The 8,421-nt window shown below is 37.6% G+C and overlaps 1 long non-coding RNA gene across 1 annotated transcript; it reads left to right on the top strand.

The window, feature by feature from the left end:
• Positions 1-1,305: 1,305 nt before the first annotated feature.
• LOC147844030 (uncharacterized) lies at positions 1,306-7,263 on the top strand. The gene is made up of 6 exons (XR_015491364.1): positions 1,306-1,405; positions 4,215-4,250; positions 4,524-4,598; positions 4,896-5,062; positions 5,380-5,569; positions 5,964-7,263. It is a non-coding gene; the product is annotated as an uncharacterized LOC147844030 (long non-coding RNA).
• Positions 7,264-8,421: the final 1,158 nt, after the last annotated feature.

Below are 8,421 nucleotides of genomic sequence, written 5' to 3'. Positions count from 1 at the left end.
TGTAGGCGTGGATTTTAGCTGCCACACTATGTCGAGTGGATAGTGCCACGGATAACCGAACGAAGGAGACAGTCGTGTACTCGCCATACCACACACACACAAAAACACACACACACCTCCGGATGACAACGCTCCCGCTTCCGCCCGCACCCGCCAGGTTTTAGCCTGAGAACCCGCTCCGTTTTCTGCCCGCCGCGCCCGGTCCCGCTAGAGCGGAGAACACAACCAAAAATCACCCAGTATACAGTCCAGACAGCCAAGCTGTCTGAATAAACACACACACACAGCACAAAGCACACAAAGCTCGTTCGTTCGTTCGCTCTCTCTCTCTATCTCTCTCGCTCTCTCTCTTACGCGCGCGTGCGCACTAACACACACACAAGCACCACGCAGACTCTCTCTTTCTAATTCGCATAGCAATATCCGTGATATTGCTAGACAGCCCGCTCCCGTCCCAAATTAAACCCGTTACCGACCGCTCCCGCGATTTATTCGGAAATTTATTCCCGCGGCTGTCCCCGCGCCAGATTTCTGCGGCGCGGGAATAAATCGCGGGAGCAGAACTCTAGCACGGAGCTCCATAAACAAACAGCACGCATCGCGTTTTTAACGTGACTTTGCACGCGATAAGATAAAATATCCAGTTAACCTGATACAGTACACGCGGTTACAAGTAACAAATCACAACTAAATACATTTGCAAGCTAGAGTAAACGAGGCAACAACTTTAACCGCACGTACTTACACTTGAGAAATGGAAGAAACCCATCCTGACGTCCATCAGTTACTCTTTACTGATCCTTCCTTTAACAAACTCAGATGAAGTATTCTTTGTAGCATGTAGCTTCCAGAAGTTTCCAACTGCTTGGTTATAATGCTGATGTTTCATCTTTGGGTAGAGACTCAATATAATATCCATCTGCAGTGTGACTTCAATGGACCGGCATGTTTGTGTGCGTGTGTTTGTGGGTGTGCGTGTGTTTGTGGGTGTGTGTGTGTGTGTCTGGGTTTCTGCGTCAGAGGGCGGGGCCTCAGGTTTGAAATCTCCCGGGTTTGCGCATGCACGTGAATAACTTGGTTTCGTTCGTACGTCATGGCGAAACACCTAATGAGTCGGTATCAAGGCGACTCGTTTGAAGCACTATGAGTCGACTCTTTTATAGATGAATCAACCGTTTTAAACACTGTATTCTTACAGATTTAAGCCTTAGCTGGATACTTCACTTCACTTAGAGCTGTGTTACACACTACATGGAGGGAAATTTTCAAAAACCCATAATATGGGCTCTTTAATCTCCAGCTGTTGCACTGTTCTGACGCTCTTCTCGCCGCCGATGGAGGATGGACCTGAAGGACTCAAAGAAGCTGGAATACGCTCGTGAAGACGAAGCACAGACATTTGCAGGTACGTTTAATGTTAAATAACTTATTGTAAATATCCGTTGGGTCATATTCAATTCATAATTGACGTTACTTTGCCTTGTGTATGTAACTTCGTTATGATTACCGTCGAGTTACCTGCCGCGTGAGGGGACCCTTTTGTAATTTAATGTTGACCAGAAATGAAAATATGATTTTTCACATAACCTGGCCATGAGACAGAGCTCGAGACGCTGAAAAAAAACAGCGGTGAAACGTCCAGAGAAACAGTTCAAACACATTTCGTTTTGTTTGGATAATGTTGTTAAGCCTTTATTGCATACGTTATTTATAAATTCAGAATTTTCTCAGTGTTGGGAAGCTAACGTTAACGTTCATGCTAACTTCCATGTTTACTCCGGACAGGAGTGAAGTGAATGCCTGTCCCCTTTATGTCTGAAACAATATAACTTTAGTTTATGCATATCTCGACCCACGTTCATTTATAGCAGTTGTATTTTGTAACGTTACATATTTAAATAACGTTATAAACGGATGTTCAAGAGAGTCCTAATCATCTGTCGTGTCAGATCGAGGTGCAGGTCTTTATCAAGTGTGCCGCAAGCCTGCGTTTGAGTGAAGGTCTCGGCCGTTAGATCGCCCCCTGGGGGCTGGCTGCAGTACAAGTCATAAAGCCCGCCTCCTCCGTGTTAATGAAGGAGACTTGAGCCCAAATAAAAAAATTAATTACACTTGCAATAAAATGTCCCGAAAGATGGTTCTGGTCGATTAAGGCACTGATTATTGTGCTGAAATAGGTGCAGATCCTCATTTTTGTAAACAGTTTGTTTTTAGCAGTAATTTAATGCTGGGCGTGTCATCGTGATTGACAGCTGTGATTGACAGTTTCTCAAAGCGCGGCGTCTGAGCTTCGGCAGAAGACTGAAGTGTTATTACTCGATTTCTGTGATATTTTACTATGACAAAATGAGTTCAGCAGTAAACTACAGTTTCTGACATACATGATCTGGTGGAACACTGTTTATTCTCTAAGGTCAGAGCTTTTTTCGGGCTTTATTAGTTTGCTAATACACGCCTAGCCACCCAGATAGCAAAATACACTGGGGCCAGTTCTTGCCTGCCGGAGACTTACCCCTCAGACTGACTACCTCTGCTGGACCTTCTCCGGATGCCTGGACTCACTGCCCGATTCCAGCCTGAGTCAATTGAGCCAGATGCGGCGGCCGAGCGAGCAGGCGCTGCCGCATGCGAGCCGGAATCAGCCCGCGACGCCGCGACTAGGTTATGCGCTGAAGGCCGGAGCTGGCGCGATTGAATCTTCATTATATAAAACCCTCACATTTGTTAACGTTATTACATCCATTTTTGTTGATATAACAACAAACGCATGCTACTATGTGAACGCAAAGTGTATCACTGAGTTTAACCTTTGAATAAAGATGCAAACAGCATAGCAATTATTTAAATAAAGGACAAAATAAATAACAATAAACCTGTATCGATTGCACAAGTATTAAATAATAATAATAATAAATACGAAAATGACAATAAAACTGCACAATAAAATAAACCCATTTAGGTACGGGGTATACAGGAGATCGTTAGCAGTAATTCTCTTTGTGTTTAAATAATAATCTCCACGTTGATCTCCTGTAAGGTTATTTGAACTTGCTTTACAGGACGTCTCTGCATTTTAAGTTTTGGCATGTTTTTAAGTGATCTACTGAATTTGCTGTTATAAATCATTATAACGTTCTTGAAATCGAATCTTATATAACCTAATAGAGCTGTAAATGTTAGATATTATTTATTTACATCATTTACTGTTGGCGTTTTATTTGAACACTCCAGCTAACATTAAAATGAATGTAAATTCCTCGTTGCCAGATATAATGAAGGCATCGAATAAACCAAATGAAAACGGAGGCAAAAAAATTAAATAAATAAACAATTCAAGCGAAAATGAATAAACAATATACTAGTGATGTTACAGCAGATAGACGTTGTATTAATAGTGCAAAGTTTTTTTGCACAAATTGACAAATTGCAGGGTTGGGATGTGTAAATATCCTGTTGATATTTAGTAATCTTGCTGTATTTATCTTCTAAACGCACGATTGTTCCCGCATGGTAAATCGTTATGGAGTGTAGGCTATATTTTGGGTTCTGTTGATGGCTAATTAAAAATAAAAACCTTTCTAAAAATGTATGTGTTGTTTATATGTTATTGTTCATATTTTACAAGTGTTATTTCTACCCCTATGAAGATAACAAATACCAACAACAAATATAACAGTAAGAGAATATATTATTTGTGCTCATATTCAGGCCAGAGTGTATAAAAGATCGTTTATTTCTGCAGTCCACCATGTATTGCTTTTATTAAAGTTTAACAGCTTACATCACACCGTTTTTAAACCGTATATTATTGTGTTTTTTTAAAGTAAGTGCTTCTATTTACATCAGTGAGCGTTTGTTATAGTGCAGACACCGGCAGTCGAGTGAGAAGTTCGGGGGGCGTGGTTGATTTTACATAAAGCGTTTGGTTGGAAGCTCGACTCCGCTCATTATCGCGGCTCCTCCTCTGGCTCCATCAGACAGTCCTTCTGCGCATGTCTGGCTCCAATTTCAGCAGTCTTTTGCGACAGTTTGTGCCCGTCAAGCAGGCGTTTTGCCCTCAAGGCGTTCAATGGCAAAAGGGGCTGTCGCGTCGTCCATATTTTTTACAGTCATTGGTCTTTATCAAACCTTTGAGTTGATAATTTAAAGCTTTTTTTTTGTTTGCTGTTAACCTCAAGTTCACACCGATCATGATTTTTTTTTTTTTATTTCAGAAAATGAAGTGGACGAGGAAGCAGTAGTGTAATAATGTAAGTATTTAGTATTTTGTCTTTCATCTGTTTGTTAATATTTATATATATATATATATATATATATATATATATATATATATATATATATATATATATATATATATATATATATAATGTATATATATATATATATATATATATATATATAATGTATATGTGTGTGTGTGTGTGTGTGTATATACTTTTTCCCTAGGAATTCATTGTGCAGTCATTATTTTTGATTGTCATTATTTGATTGTCATTATTTTTGACTTATATTTGATCCAATAGGTGATTCCTGCAATTGGTGAGGATGCATCATCTTTTGAGAGTAATGCGAATGTCCTGCGTATCCAGTGAAATAAGGTGTGTGACCCTTTATTAAAAACACCCTTGTCAGTGAGATCCCACATTTTAAATCAGTTCTCAGTTTAAAATAAATGTTTAATGTCAGTATAAGCCAAAGTGTAGGATCAAATGACTATTATAAATGTTATGACTATTGTAAAAATATTTTAATTTTCAAGCTTTGTGGTGAACACATATGTGCATTCAAGCTTACAACTATTTGTACAGTGATAACTAAAGAGAAATGGCAACAAAGAATATTAAATATAGTTTTTATTTAAAGTGAATGACTAATTTCCTTTTTGTTTATTATAGTCATGGTGAACCTGACTGAATGCATTCATCAACCATCTCCAACCAAGTCAGAGCTTCAAGGGCAGCTTGTGCTAAAGGTGCCTGAGCTTGATTAAGAAAAAAAGCATCTCCACTGGCCAAAGTCTACAAAAAAGCAGGAGAATAGAAGTTTGCAGATGATCTAACAGGTATTAACACAAAACTTACATAATAATAATTTTGCAGATCAAACCTTTATTTCTTGGATAGGATCATTAAGTGCCTTTTCAAGCTGCATTTAGCAAGTTCAAACTCATAGGCCTTATATACAAACCCTTTATATAGAGAACATTTCTCAATGTTTTTCTTTAAAAAATGTAATTCATAAAAATACATTAAATATCTTTTATTCAGCATTTGCTAAACGTTCCAATATTTTTTTTCTTTATTTTAAAAATGGGTCCTTTTATATTATTAAATTATTTAAGAGTACTTTGTTAATTTTTTGTCTTTATTTTATTTTAAGGTGGTGCAGTGGGTTGCACGATCGCCTCACATCAAGAAGGTTGCTGGTTCGTGACTCGGCTGGGTCAGTTGGCATTTCTGTGTGGAGTTTGCATGTTCTCCCCATGTTGACGTGGGTTTCCTCCAGGTGCTCCAGTTTCCTCCACAAGTCCAAGTCCAACAAGTCCAAAGACGTGCTACAGGTGAATTGGGTAAGCTAAATTGGCCATATGTATGTGTGTGAATAAGTGTGTATGGGTGTTTTCCAGTGATGGGTTGCAGCTAGAAGGGCATCTGCTGCGTAAAACGCGTGCTAGATAGGTTGGCGGTTCATTCCGCTGTGGCGACCCCTGATTAATAAAGGGACTAAGCCGAAAATAAAATAAATAAATGGATGATTTTATTTTACAATAGATTCAGACTTTCGTGCTGCTCTAATTCTGCTCCCCCATATCTTTAAAGAGAAAGTTGATTGCTTACAGTAATTACACTGGGAGAGGTTTGGTTTCTGTTGGTTAAACACTTTGTAATACTCTGATATATGTTATGCAGTTCTGACAGATTTTACATTGTTTATTGATGTCTTTTTTCTTTTTCTTTTCACAGTGGGATGATGATGATGCTCCCTACCCACCTCTACAGATGGTTGAAAGTCCTTTGCAAAGTGTTGGAGAATAGGAGTTTAAAGGCATTATTACATCCTTCGCCGTTTACTGTGTTTTCAACTTGGCTTATCCACGCTACATAAAGAATGCAAAGGATGAACATCAGCAACTCCCCGAGATGGAGCAACAATTTAAATTTGAACATCAGCAACGGTGTGAAGATGGAGATCCAAAATTACAAGAAAAACAACTCAGTGCAGCTGTCCGAGAGAACTGGTATTGCTGGGTCTGCATCAAACAGCAATGCTTGGATCTTTGCATTTACTTTTTTGCATGCGTTTCGAGTCTGCATCAGTATTTTAAGACTAGCAGCTATAGACATTTCAATAACATTGCCCAAATCAACTGAGAAGCACAAGATGACACAATGCTAAGAATTTTTTCCGCCCAACATCCTTGATGAGATTGACACATTCAGGTGTTCAAATTGAACTGTTTTTGTGAGCATGTGAGACTGCTAATGGAGAAGAAATGACTCTTTCCTAATGAAATACATTTTAAATGTCAATACTGCACTGGTTTCTGTGTGGCAAGTTTATAATACTGCTGTTGTATGATTCATATTTCCATGCAAATACACTAGGAGTTGACTTTGAATGGGGTGGTATAAACCAAGACAGACGGACTTTCAGGCTCTTGAAACATACTCTGCTGATAAACAGTTTAAGAATGTTTAGAAATTTTAAATCAAATGTGTAATACTGTTTGATCAAATGTGTTTTTGAGATCTAAAATGATTAAGGGTATACAGTAAGTGACATGTTTCAATTTACTGTATGGAAAAAGACTGCTTTGAGATTCTTGATGCTTTTAGAAAAATGTAGAATGCAGTGCACTAACAAAAATATACTTCATGAGGTCTAGTGCTGTTTTAGAAAGATTACTTTGTTACATTGGTAAAAATGCTCAGTGAAATGGGATGCACTGATGTTAAAAAATAATATTAAGCTTTTTTGCTGTTTCATAAAATGTTTTAATGTTTAAGCAGCTATTTTTTTTAAGTTTATGCATCTGGTAGGACATTGTGATTAAAACTTTCATCCTCCAAAAAGGTGACAATGTAATTTTTTTGAATCTTTCAATGAGTGTTTGTGTAAAAATGTTACAAGTATAAGTACAATTATCGTGCAGTTTGTACTCATGGAAAAATATTGCTTTTTATTATTTTAAAATTATGTAATGTTTAAACATTCATCCTGTAAAAATGTTGATATTTAATGTTTAATAAATGATAAATGAAATTTAATGTGTATGGAGTACAATTCTGAAATGAAAGGGTACAAAATTAATCCCTATGGAGGAGAAATTGTACCTTTTTTAAAGGTACATTATTGTACCATAGCCCAAGTAAGGTACAAATTAGTCAGCAGAGGTACATATTTGACCCATTAAGGTACATACTGCTAGGGTACAACAGGTGTACCCTTGAGGGTACTGCCCCAGTGACAAGCCATTGTACCCCTAAAGGTACAAATTTTGCACATTTTTTCTGACAGTGCAGTATAACTGGTACACTGTTGTTTGCAAAACAAACCAAAAAAAAAAAATACTGATGTGGAAACATGAAGAGTAAAGAGTGATAAATAATAGGATCTTCTTCATCACAAACAAGATTGAAATCTGAGCATTCCAGCACAATCTCACAGCAATTAGTAACTTTTTGATTTAGTGGCTGATTCGTATGAATTCTTACAATTTAGAACGATTTGATAATACCCCAATTAAGGTTTGGTTGAAGGGCAGGGAGGCCACTGCCATGCCTCCTTTTTTAAAATTGAACTCCTTTGAATTTTTCGAATTGGCCACTAAACTGACAAAACGTAAAATAGTTACTTCGCGAGATCAGGCTACTTTTTGCTTGCAGAGAAAGGCTTACCCAAAAGTCAGTTACTGGGTGGTATAGGCAGATAAACCAGGGACACAATTATAACATTTAAACATGAAAAAAGTCAGATACGGGCCCTTTAATATAGGGACTTAATTTCAAATACAACCATAAAAATGCATGCAAAGTTTGGCACTTTGATGGTTGCGAAATGTGAATTTCCATTTCTCAATTACCCTATTAGACTGTTTACAGACATGTAGCTGTTTTCATCCAAAAGAGCTGTGCTAATACATAATTAATTATATTTGCTGGGAAGTGAGTTTAAGCTCTTGGCATCATTAGCACAGTGTTTCTTTTGTTTGAACTTCAGGAATGCACACAGAATAAGTGCATTTCCACACTACTGTTTAACCCTTTAAACTTTAAAGGGTGATTAGTCAGATTACTTTTATAAAATGTACAGTGAGTCAAAAATGTATACAATTATTCATTCAGCTAGGAGTGGTCTTTGCCATAAATTCCAATACATTACATGAATACATTAAAGCAGAACATTTAGAAAAAAGAGAGT

The sequence above is a fragment of the Danio rerio genome, chromosome 5 (genome assembly GCF_052040795.2).
Source record: "Danio rerio strain M-AB ecotype USA chromosome 5, GRCz13ab, whole genome shotgun sequence".
Lineage (NCBI taxonomy): Eukaryota > Metazoa > Chordata > Actinopteri > Cypriniformes > Danionidae > Danio > Danio rerio.
This window is presented reverse-complemented; position numbering and strand designations above follow the sequence as displayed.